The sequence below is a fragment of the Lepidochelys olivacea genome, assembly GCF_965140295.1.
Source record: "Lepidochelys olivacea isolate rLepOli2 genome assembly, chromosome: 27".
NCBI classification, from domain to species: Eukaryota; Metazoa; Chordata; order Testudines; family Cheloniidae; genus Lepidochelys; species Lepidochelys olivacea.
Window position 1 is genome coordinate 12,722,300 of NC_140437.1, and position 12,478 is coordinate 12,734,777.

The window sequence follows — 12,478 nt, forward strand, 5'->3', positions numbered from 1 at the left end:
ATCAGCCGAGCATAATAACCCACTCACAATCCATGTGCCCTCCACTGCTGGGGAACTATGGAACCACCTGGGTGAGAGAGATCAACAGCTAGTGAAATGCCCAGTCATGTCTCTTCAAGCTTGAATAGGTAGGGACATAAGAACATAAGAATAGCCATACTGGGAGAGACCAAAGGTCCATCAAGCCCAGTATCCTGTCCTCTGACCGTGGCCAATGCCAGGTGCTCCAGAGGGAATGAACAGAGAGGTTATCATCAAGTGATCCATCCTGTGTCACCCATTCTCAGCTTCTGGCAAACAAAGGCTAGGGACACCATCCCTGCCCGTCCTGGCTAATAGCCATTGATGGACCTATCCTTCATGAATCTATCTAGCTTCCATGAATCAGTCTACCATCAGCCAAGGCACCTCTGCCACCAGTAGAGAGGGATGATGCTTTGTCTTCAATGGGCCACCATGCTAAAGATGGGTGAAAGGAACTGTATCACCAAACAATAATCAAACAAAGGTGACACACTGCTCCGAACCTTAGGCAGACTCGGCAGACTAGAAATCTGAGAACAGGATTTCTCCATTGATTTAAAGCACTTCCTGCTTTCTGTCCAGCCAGAAACACTTTTCTCTCTCGAAGTGTTTTTATAAACATTAATAAATTAGGTCTCGCAGCCCCTCTGGCTCCCGGTTTCACGCTCCAACCTCTATGCATCATCACAAGAACAGCCTTGACTGTGGAATTCAAACTGGGGACTGAAAGTGAAAAGGCCAATGGGAAAACAATATGCTTGAAAAAATGGAACCACATTTTTCTTATCCTTCCAAGAGTTTGTTTTGAGTTTGGGGTGCAGGTTCCTTTGGTGGGGAGTGTTAGCCATAAGTTTGCTTTTTCTTAAGTAAATCTATCGTTACTAATTCAACGGTGCCTGGGGCCCCGATCTGGATTGAGGCCCAATGGTGCTAGGCACTGTATGGAGACATAGCAAAACAATCCGTGCCCCCAAGAGCTTTCAGTCTCAATAGACTAGACAGGCAAAGTCTGAGAGAGGAGAAATACAATGATCCCCATTTTACAGATGGGGAAACTGAGGCCCAGCTGCTAAGGCTCAGAATTTCATGGGCGCTTAGCATGTTGGGAGTTGAGCAGTGTTGAAAATCTGGCCATAAAATGCACAGTGGGCCCTGACCCATTGTGAAAACCTGACTTGTAACGAGGTGCCTAAGGGTATGTCTACACTGGAATAAAAGACCCATGGCACAGCTGCAGCAGGCCTGGGTCAGCTGACTCCGGCTTGCAAGGCTTGGGCTCAGGTTCCAGCCTGAGCCCAAATGTTGGCACAGCAATTTGACAGCCCCGCAGCCCAAGTAAGCAGACCGGGCCAGCCACATGTGTTTAACTGCTGTGTAGATGCACCTTAAATGAGAGCTAAATTCTTTCGAAAACTGTGGGTAACAAAGACCTGAGGGGAGGGATAGCTACACTGGGGAGGTTTGAGCATTGAGGGGAGGTTTGAGCATTGGCCTGCTAAACCCAGGGTTGTGAGTTCAATCCTTGAGGGGGCCATTTTGGGATCTGGGGCAAAAATTGGGGATTGGTCCTGCTTTGAGCAGGGGCTTGGACTAGATGAGCTCCTCAGGTCCCTTCCAACCCTGATATTCTATGACCTAAAATCCCTGCCCCTACTGCCGGGCTCTTCATTAGCACTCCCCCAGTTCAGCCAAGGCCCTGGGAATGCTTGGCGTTCCCCCCTCTTCAAGAAAATCAAACTCGGGATTTGAACCCAGGCTTCCCAGCTCAGTCCAGTGCCTTAACCATCCTTTGTATACAGAGCCTATAGAATGGGAAATCTCTGTAGCGATGCAGAAGAGCTTTTGCTTCAGTCATTCACCCCTGCCTGCCAGTTCTCCCCCCACGCGCTGCTGTTTTTATTAATAATCCAGTAGGATCCCTTCCTCACTTGACCAAGAGAGATGTGGAGACACATTCCACAGGCATGCTCCAACCTGGGGTAACACAAAAGGGCAGAAGTGTGTTAATGAACATCAGCCACCGCATCTCGGCTCGTGCTAGCAGAGACGAAAGGTTACAGCTTGCGTTGGGTCACCAGAGGCACATAAAGAGAAATGAGCACGAAAACAGAAAAACGTGGTCAAGTCCTGATGGGACGGACACAATGTTTGTAGCGTGGCAAAGGAAAGAGATCCATTCCACCTCCCGCTAACACTGCCCCGGCGATAAATAGCTCCATGCTGCAGGACGTCAAATCCCCTGCACTGCAAGTGATCGAATCCTGAGTATGGGACAAACCATCGCATAGGCTTTCCAGATGCTGCTGTGGTGTTTCCTGTGTACTGCACGATAGAGTCCGAGGCCTGAGGGGACCATTGCGAACATCTCATCTGGCCTCCTGTGTTACTCAGGCCAGAGAACTTCCCCAGAATAATTCCTAAAGCGGATCTCTTAGAGAGACATCCAACCCTGATTTAAGAATTGCTAGTGATGGAGAATCCACCACGACCCTTGATAAATTGTTCCAGTGGTTAATTATCCTGCCTGTTAAAAATGTACACCTTATTTCCAGTCTGAATTTGTCTCAGTTTAACTTCTGGCCATTGGATCATGTTCTACCTTTCTCTGCTAGATTGATGAGCCGATTATTAAATATTTGTTTCACATGTAACTACTTAATGACTAGTCAAGTCATCCCTTAACCATCTCCTTGTTAAGCTAAACAGATTGGGCTCCTTGAGTCAATCACGGTCAGGAAGGTTTTCAGATCCTTTAATCTTTTTCGTGGCTCTTCTCTGACCCCTTTCCAGTTTTCCAACATCCTTCCTGAATTGTTGACACCAGAACTGGACACAGGATTCCAGCAGCAATAAAATTACCCCTCTGCTTCTACTCAAACCCCCTCCTGGTTATTCACCCAAGGATCGCATTAGCTCTTTTGGCCACAGCATAGCACTGGGAGCTCATGTTCAGTTGATTTAATTAACCACCGTGACCTCAAAACATTGTGCAAATTTGTGCTGATTTCATCAAATTGCTTTGGTCACGGGGGAAAAAACTCAGAATGTTCCATTTTGACTTTTGCTAAATGAAACACTTCCGTGTCTAAATTCAAAACAGCTTTTCATTCTTAAATTTATTCTTAAAAATACTTAAACGTTATAAATGTTCACTGTTGAAATGTTTCATTTTGGGTCAAATGAAACATTTACTTTGAGCCCAAACTAATTTGTCTTCAACTTTCTGATATGCTGAACATAACCACAAAAAAAAAAATTATTTTTGGGTTGACCTGAAACAATTTTTTATAATTCATTATTTCCCTAGCTCTGGTTCTGAATAAAGGCAGATCCAAACTTGCTTCTGGATCAAATATGCCTGTGAACTAGAGTTTAACTCTCTTTCCCTACTACTCTCCCAGTAGTGTAGTAGATAAGAAGAAACCCCTGTGCATTGCTTTCTGCGAACAGTCCAGCCAACACTTAATTTGGACCATGTTAATGAAAAGGGAATTTTTAAGGATGAATTTTCCACAGTGTAAACTAGGTTGAATAGTGTCCCAGGGAATTTATCCAGTTCACAGGTGGCATGTGGCTGGCATAGGCTTCTCTATGCCAAACTTCCTCCCATGCAGCCTGGCCACAGAGGACAAGAGGGAGGTGGGATGAGGAATGGCCGGAGCACGCTGCGCTGTTTATTCTGGGCTGCAGCACAGAATCTGGGCCCTCTGCCCCCAACCTTTGGGGTTGTTTAAAATTCAGCTCTGAAGTTTTCATTCTCAGCTGCTCTCTTGCTAATCAGGGCTGGTATGTTCCACATCCTCCCTCCGTAACAGACCTGGAAAAGCACTTTAAATGAAAGATCAGCCTTTGGGGAAAGGGGAGAGCAGAGGTCTTGCAATCAGTCAACTTCGCTGGCAGGGACCATAAGGCCCAATTGAATTAAATTATTTAAGGGCTTGTCCCGTAGCTCAGGGAGTGGAAGAGAGGATATAGCGTTAGGAACACATAGCCCCAAGCTAGATATTGTAGGAGCCGTCTGTGTGAGGCAGTCAAAGAACCCGGGGCAATTTTGGTGATATGTTGGGGCTATCAAAAGATCTCTTGGGATGCATATCCAGGCCCAATGCAGACATCAACTGTTTGGTGTCCTTAAAGTGATGGGATGCGACACTTCACTTGGTTTCTCCCATTATAATTATTTGTATTGCTCTAAGGAGTCCTAATCACAGTGTGCTAGACACCATACAAACACAACAAAAAGTCCCTGCCGCAAATATCTTACAGTCTAAGACAAGAGACAACGGATGGATGCAGATGGACAGAGTATAAGGAAACAATGAGACAAGATTGGTCAGCAGGACGGGCAGTGGTCTGAGCTCACCAGAGGCCTAGCTGTTGTCAAGTTTTTTGTAGGCCTCACAGCACAGGAGAGTTTTAAGGAAGGATCTGAAGGAAGGTCATTTTGCACATGTTTACGGTTACAGGGAGTGCCTCCCAAGCCTGGGGGGCAGCAAAGCAAAGGGGCTTGTTTGAAGAAGTAACAGGTGGGCGATGGAGGCTGGGATCAGGGGCTGGTCGGAGGCAGGACTAGACATCTTGATAGCAAAAGAGATGATAGGGATAGGCTATGATGGGCCTTGAATATGAAGACAAACCACCTTACTTCTCAAGAAGTTCTCCTGGAGGTTTGGTGGACGTAGGGAAATGGAATGGCCAGGGTATTAGCACTCACAGAGGTTCCATACCTGGTGCGGGAGGAGGAAAGACCAGCCAAGAACTTCAAAAGGCCAGAGGGACACAATGCTGGATATATAAATAGAAAAGGTGGTAGGGAGGAGAAGAAAGCCGAAGTTCCCCAAAGCCTGAAGTGTTTGGTTCAGGATTTTAGGTCTGGCCCCATCTCCATCACGACAGACCTTAGATAACTTCCCTAGACCCGCAAGGATACAACAAGAGCCTTTATTATCCCTCTCCCCCCCCCGAACCCCCTCCCCCCGCTGTGTAGGAGAAAGGTGGATGGAGCATCCCAGAAGTGCTGCACATCAACAGAAAGTAGGGAGTCGATTTTACCCCGAGCCCTTCTGAAGGGGTTCAGCAAGTCAGGCTGAGGTTAAGCTTGACCTGCCCCTGTCAGAGCCTTAAAATTCCACCTTTAAATGTCTGTCCCACAAAATAAAGCTAAGGGTCCACTGAGCATGTGACTGGATGTTCATTTGCTGTTTGTAGCCCTCGCCACTCGACCGCCCCTGTTATTTCTCCAGCTGTATAATCTTGTTTTTTGGAGATGGAGCAGTACAGGAAATGAGCCATTTACATTTTCGCTGTTAAGTCTCAATCTCTCTCTCTGTGCCCCACGTTCTGCTCTCTCTATCCTAGGCTGTTTCAAACGGCCCAGTTCATTGTCAGCATTAGGAAACTTGCACCATATCGACTGAACTTTTATTGGAGAAAACCAAGTCTCCAGATGCATAAACCATACCAGGAGGGGTCAGTCAGAGATGGCAGAGGGGAGCAGAGAGAGGGAACTGATTTTAACCATGAGTCCTGGGTTCCTACTCTGTTCCTCATGCTTTCCTAGGGTGGGATTGGCGACTCCCTGAGCATCCAGGACTGAGATTATGTTCAAAGTAGCAGATTTCCTCAAACAAAGGAGTTGGGATAAGAAAGATGACTGGGGATTTTTTTGTATTTAAGTCTGCTGCATTGCTAAACTCAGGAGACTGAAGTCCTCTCCTTTCCCAAGAGGGGCAGTGTGATCTAGCGGAGAGGGCACTAGTCTCAGGCTTTGCATCCATGGGAGATTTAAGTCGGCCTGAGTCACACATTTTCTCCTAATTCAATTAGGGTAGATGTGGATACTCACACCTTCTTGACAACTGCTAGGAACGGGCCACATCCACCATGATTGAATTGGCCTCGTTAGCACTGACCTCCCCCACTTCGTAAGGCAACTCCCACCTTTTCATGTGCTGTGTATTTAGACCTGCCTACTGTATTTTCCACTCCGTGCATCTGATGAAGTGGGTTCTAGCCCACGAAAGCTTATGCCCAAATAAATTTCTTAGTCTCTAAGGTGCCACAAGGACGCCTCGTTGTTGATTTTTTTGTACTGTGCCTAACACAAGTAGGGGCTCATATAAATGACAATAAATTAGTTTCTACAACATGAAAGCATGGACAGCTATCCTCTCCATCCCCACACTACCCGGGCGCTGTGCTCCTTCAATGCAGGACTGGACTATTTCCAGCAATATATAAATGTCACTGCTTTCACTCTCCCAGGAGCAGGTTGTCCTACTTTAACTTTGCTGGCTAGTGAATTTTAGTAATTAGAGGGAGATTAGATGGACATGGTGCTTCTTCCCCTTCCCACCCCCCACTCATTGCTAGTTCAAATTCTGCCTATGGTTGTAGTGGGAATAAAAGCCCTTGTCGTTTGATGTGAAATGAATTGGGGTCTTCGTTCAGTCCATTCATCTCTTTTGTCCTTTCCCGCTACCTATCAAAGGGCATTTTAGTCCCTCCCCTCATTCAGCACAGCCTGGAGAGTGAATCCCCAATCTAAACAGAGACCTGTGGTTTTGCTTCTGGATTCTATCCTAACTCAGAAGGTGCCACCAGATACCCTTACTGCTAGGGCACCTCCTGCTGGCTGCTCTGGGGCTTAGCTCTTTCCAGGAGCAATGCCCCCTTCTGTCACTTGCACATGCACACTGATGCCTCTCTCAGTGTGGGGGAGGGAGAGCTCAGTGGTTTGAGCATTGGCCTGCTTAAACCCAGGGTTGTGAGTTCAATCCTTGAGGAGGCCATTTAGGGATCTGGGGCAAAAATTGGGGATTGGCCCTGCTTTGAGCAGGAGGTTGGACTAGATGACCTCCTGAGGTCCCTTCCAACCCTGATATTCTATGATTCTCTCTGGGTGTTCTTTGTGGCTTAGCCCTCTGGCCACATTGTGTGTTTTTCCCTTCTGGGGGTACCAAAGTCTCTCCACATAAACGGTCTCAGGTAGTCTTCCCATTCACTGCCCAGATCATGCTACTTCCCCAGTGGCTGGTATGGTAACCCAGGCCTGCTCTCCACTCCAGTTCCAGCTCAGCGACCCTCTAATCAGCCACTGAGCTCTGCAATGTCCCACCTTGCTGACCTTCCCTGAGACCTTTTCTCACTCTGCTTCTCTCAAGCCTTCACTCCACCACCCTTCAGGATAAATCCTTCCTTCAGAGCCTGGATCCCCAGCGGTTTCTACTGGGTGGGTTGCTTTGTTTCCTTCCCTTTCTATCAGCCAGACAGTAGCTGCAGACTCCCTCTCTGCAGCCCTTTTCTTCTGCCAGCTTCCTGGATTTATACTAGCCCTGCCTGTTCTTTCTCAGTTGGGCTCCATCATCATTCAGAGGCTACCGAATTCCCCTCAGCTGTTGCCTGGCTGGTTCACTGGCCCCCTTCTCAGCCTCATTAACCCCTTCTAGGCTAGTGTGGGGTGAACACCCCATCACAGAAGGGTTAGCTTTCAAACTGTGATCTGGAATGCAGCCATATCCCTTCTATGTGTTTGGCCCACGCTGGCAGAAAACTCATCAGAACAGCTGATCACGTCAGCTCTCTGCCATCTGACATGGAGGGAATCCCATGGGGTCAGGCACTATCATGAGATGCCTCCAGTAGGGGATGAGAGTCCATGAGGGCAGCTTGCAAGTATCTCGGCACCCTTTGCACCCAATCCTAGCTCTGGTCCTTGTCTCTACCAGTCAAGCCTTAGACTTGGCGCAGTAACAAATCCAGAATCTAAACTTAACTGGGAATGCAATAGTGCCCCTTCCGCCCAGCTGTAGCTCGAATAACTTGTGCCTGAACTCTGGATCCACCCTCCCGCAAGCCTCTCTCCACACTTTGACCTTCACACCCCCTGGGCATGTGAATCATGTTTCTCCAGGAACTGTGGGGAGAAAGTTGAGGGTCTCTCTTCGAATTTATCCAAGAAACTCAAAGGAAAAATAGTTAATTAACTGGTTCTAGCCCATGTAATGAGAGCTGCCAGCCACCCTGACCTTTAGAATCCCAGAGGGAGCCAGAGAATCAGAGCATCTTCCCTCCCAGATTTGCCCTTTGGGTCCAAGTGAGTGAAGGTGAGATTCAGGTCTCGTCTGCTGTACGACCAGGGGGGCATGGTCCTGATTGCTAAAAGAGGAGCTTTCCCTTGGCGCAAAAGAACAATTAAAATAAAGAGCAACTGAGAACAGGTTAGTGTTTCCAAACCTCTGTTGTTTTAGAATTGGGCTTGGAAATGAAACAAGAATTTTCCCATCCCAGATTTCTTTGCTGTCTGAACAGTATACTGCAAGAGAGGTCGGCAGCAGTCTAATATATTCTCCTTCCAGAATTCCTCAGATCCCTGTACAAGGATTAATTAATTCAGTGTCACAACATTGCTGCAAGCAAGGGAAGGTAAATCACAACAGGTAGGGAAACTGAGTCAGCGATTTGACCAAGGTTGGAGGGACAGAGGGGGAAATAGAATCTGGAAGTCCTTACTGTAAAGCATATTTCCCCTTGCGGAGGTAGGGCTGGAACCCAGACGCATAGCACAAAGCCATAAGCCCTGAGGCCACATTCCTGTCTTAGAGGGGGGCAAAAGCATAGCATGTAGACCACCTGGATCTTAGAGCCTCCTCCTTTTAGAACTAGACCACTCTCCTTCTCAATAATACCTAGTTCTTATATACTGCTTTTTATCAGTAGAACGCAAAGTGCTTTACAAAGAAGAGCAGTGTCATTAGCCTCATTTTACAGATGGGGAAACGGAGTCACAGAGCATTGAAATGACTCACCCAGCAGGCCAGTGGCAGAACCAGGAAAAGAACCAGATCTCTTGAGTCCCACCCCTGTGCTCTAGCCACTAGGCCACCAAAGCAAGCCATTTTAAGTGGGGACATCTAGATAAAAAAATATTACTCACACCCATTCTCCCAGCTTTGCTTTCATCCACCTCTCCTAGCACTGCATGACCCATAACGTGATCAATGAAGACTTGGCCAGTGAACCGGGGAGAAATATCCTGCAAAGGAAGAAAGTATGTTTCTCTCTGAAAAGCCCAGGAATTGATCAGAATCCGAGCTGGTTAACATTTTAGCCATGAAAAGTTGTTTAATCAAAACATGGTGTTTCCCCCCGCCCACCCCAAACCCTGAAACTTTCTGTTAAAAGAATTCTACATTACCAACATTTCCCATGACACTTTTGTCAAAATTTGCTTTAAAATGACGGACTTTTTTTATACACAGCAAACCCACATTTTCTTCCTGAAAACAGATGCCGGCAAATGAAAAAAATGGCAAAAACAATTTGCATGACAACAGGTCCCCTGCAAAAGGGAAACAACTTGGACACTTTGAAATTGGTGTCCTGTTTTTTTTATCAGATCTCGGTAAAATTAATAATGTGCCCAATCAGTAACTACGCTCTCTCTCTCTCTCTCTGGCTGCTTCCCCTGCAAATTGATCCCACACTCCTGGCAAAGGCTGCGCCTAGTCCCTGAGTCTGGAGTGTGTAAAGATTAAGGTTGGAAAACTGATGGGTCTGCTTCTGCCTCCGGAAAGGCCCCGGGTCGGTCGGAGGAGCACATGGAAATGTCATGGCTCTCTTTCACCTGCAAAGGAAGGAGCCCCCAGCTTTCTCCACCCCTCCTGCCAGCCTCATTAGTTCTCCCATTAGCCTGGCAAATTGTTCAGTTAGCAGCAGTGTGAAAACTGAGCTCCTGCCTTAATGCGGAGCCTGCTTAGGAAGGAGCCTGCCATGAACTGTTCTAATCACACTGTAATAAATCCTGCGCAGGGCCAACTGCCAGTTCATGGATGGTGATAGCTACACCACATGTACCTTCTCCAGTGCAGATAGCAGCAGCCATAATACGGGAGGTAGAGAGAAGGGGTGGGCAGGTGGATGAGTGTGTCTCACACACCCACCCACACACACTGTCTTCCCCTTTCAGCATATATCCAAGAGCTCCTCTATGTACCCTCCATCTCACAGCTATGAAGCCACCTTCTCTTACTGTGCTGGTGGTGGGCACAGAAATCTTCCTCCCCACCCCTCCTGCTGGGGGTGCTGAACACAGACGCAATTCCAGGGCAGCGCCGAATCTCTTTCCAGCCTCTGCTCCCTTTCCTGGGAGTCGTCAAGCCTGGCTTTCATCGTAGAGGAATCCCGTCCAGATGTCTTTTCTCCCCGTGGATGTTGCACCCTGAGTCCATCCCAGGATAGGCTGAGAAATTCAGCTCAGAAGCATCTTGTTCTTCAAGGGGTTAGTAATATCCAGAGCCCATACCCAGGTATATCTTCTCCAGGGTCTGCACTTGGAGCCTCATTCGAGGCGGGGATCTTTTCTTCCCATCAGCTGTACTCAAGTCCCGTTTCAGCTGGGCACACAAATCCAGATCAGATACCTCCTCCCCATTACACTGTGAAAGATTTCATGGTGCTCACTATCTGACACAAGCGCGGTCTTTATTAGCTAATTTCTCAGCAACTTCCACGCTGCCCCACCATGAAATAGCCTCTCGGAAATCACAGGATTCCTGGCCTACTCTTTTTCTCTTGTGCCCAGGAGATGGTGGCAGTCCTCTTCTGCCCTGGGAATTTATATCTGCTCATACCTTATTAGTGGTGGAAGTAATGTCACAGTAGCGCCTAGGCATCAGTGGCATTCAGGCCATGGTGCTAGGTGCTGTACAGAGTTAGAACAGTCCTTGCCCTGATGAACTTACAGTTTAACTGGACAAGACAGAAGCAGGGAGGCACAGAAAGGGAAAGTGACTTGATGGGCAGCATAACTGAGATTATAACCCAGGCATCTGGACGCCCATTCTAGTCCCCTGCTTGGGAAGCTCTTCTGAATTAGTGGCCTAAACTCTACTGGTGTAATTCTGCTGAACTCAATGGTTTTCCTCCAGATTTACACCAACATAACTGACTGAACCACATACACCAACATAACATAACTGAATCTGGGCCCAACCTTGCTACTGAACCAGGGCCAGATTAATGCAGGGGCTGCAGCCCAGGGTTTTGGGCTATGGGGGCCCCGCAGGCGGGATGCGGCCCACTGCTTCTTTTAATCTGGCCCACGGCAAGTCTCTGCGCTGCAGGCCGGGCACCGGTCCCTGAGCCTTGGTGCCTCCCTGGGGCTGGAGCCACAAGCACCGGCTCACTGATGTGCCCCTGTGGGCCCTAGGTGAGGGGCATTCAGGGAATCTCTGTGCTCTGCCCCCGCCCCCAGGGCCGGCTCCGCAGCTCCCACTGGCCAGGTACCGCGGCCAATGGGAGCTGTGGGGGTGGGCATGGGCAGCGTGCACCATGCAAAGCGGCCTGGCCCCTCTGCCTAGGGGCCAGGCATGCTGGACACCTCGGGGAGCAGAGCAGCGCGGAACCAGGGCAGGCAAGTCTGCCTTAACCCCGCTGTGCCGCCATCCAGGAGCCGCCTGAGGTAAGCGCAGCCCGACCAGAGCCTGCACCCTGCACCCCAGCCCCCTACCCCAGCCCGGAGCCCCCTCCTGCACCCAAACTCCCACCCCGAACCTCTTGCTGCATCCCAACCCCCTGTCCCATCCCTGGCCCCACCCCAGAGCCCACCCCCACAGCTGGAGCTGCACCCCTTCCCACACCCCAATCCCGAGCCCATTCCCCCACTCCAAACCCCCAGGGGCCCCACAAAATCAAATAGCCTCCGGCCCATGGGAGAGTTAATCCAGCCCTGCACCGAACCCTCATGCATCATAATTCTCACACTAGCTGACCTCTGCGGAGAGATGATTCTTCAAGCTGGGGTCTCCTGAGCTGTTCCCCCATGGAGCTGCCCTGCTCTAATTCCCTTTTATGAATCCAAGATTGTTACATCTCCAGTCAGTCCCCAAAACTCACCGTTGGAGGGATCAGGAAACCACCATCCTGGGGTCGCTTTATCTGTCAGAGGGACTCTGGGTCTGGCTCCAATAAACTTCAAAGTCCCCTTTGTGCTCAGCCATTAACCGAGCTGTTTTTTCATCTTTGTTTCATCGGCAGCTCATTATTTCTGATTGTTACTGTTGCCGCTTTCTCTAATAGGCTGCTGAAAGGTCCCGTCTGGGAGAGATGTCCCCTCTCAACCTCCTTGCTGTTCATGAAAAGACTCCGGGCACAAACTTTGTGTCTCCTGGAGAAGAATTCCTAACAGAGCCTTGGCCTGAAGCATAATCCACCTAAATCAGACAGTAACATAACAAGGACCTTCCGCCTCACCCAGCTGATTACATGCAAACACAGCGGCTGAGATTCTGCGCTATGCCAAGGTGTAGGCCGAGGGTGATGAGGAGCAGGGCCTTGGGATTCTGGGCTCCTCCACAGTCTTTGTGCCCTGAGGATTTGGGGTTGCTCCAGACGGCTGGTGCAGCCTGCAGCCAGGGACTGCTCAAATGGACAGCTGCCTCCCGAGGACTGCTCC

General features: G+C 49.0%; 1 long non-coding RNA gene across 1 annotated transcript in view; it reads right to left on the reverse strand.

Annotated features, from left to right (window-relative positions):
* LOC311513641 overlaps positions 1–9,059 on the reverse strand; it is a 29,680-nt gene extending 20,621 nt beyond the window's left edge. The window contains exon 1 of the long non-coding RNA XR_014709759.1: positions 8,960–9,059. This is a non-coding gene — a long non-coding RNA (uncharacterized lncRNA). The remainder of the gene's footprint in view (positions 1–8,959) is intronic.
* Positions 9,060–12,478: the final 3,419 nt, after the last annotated feature.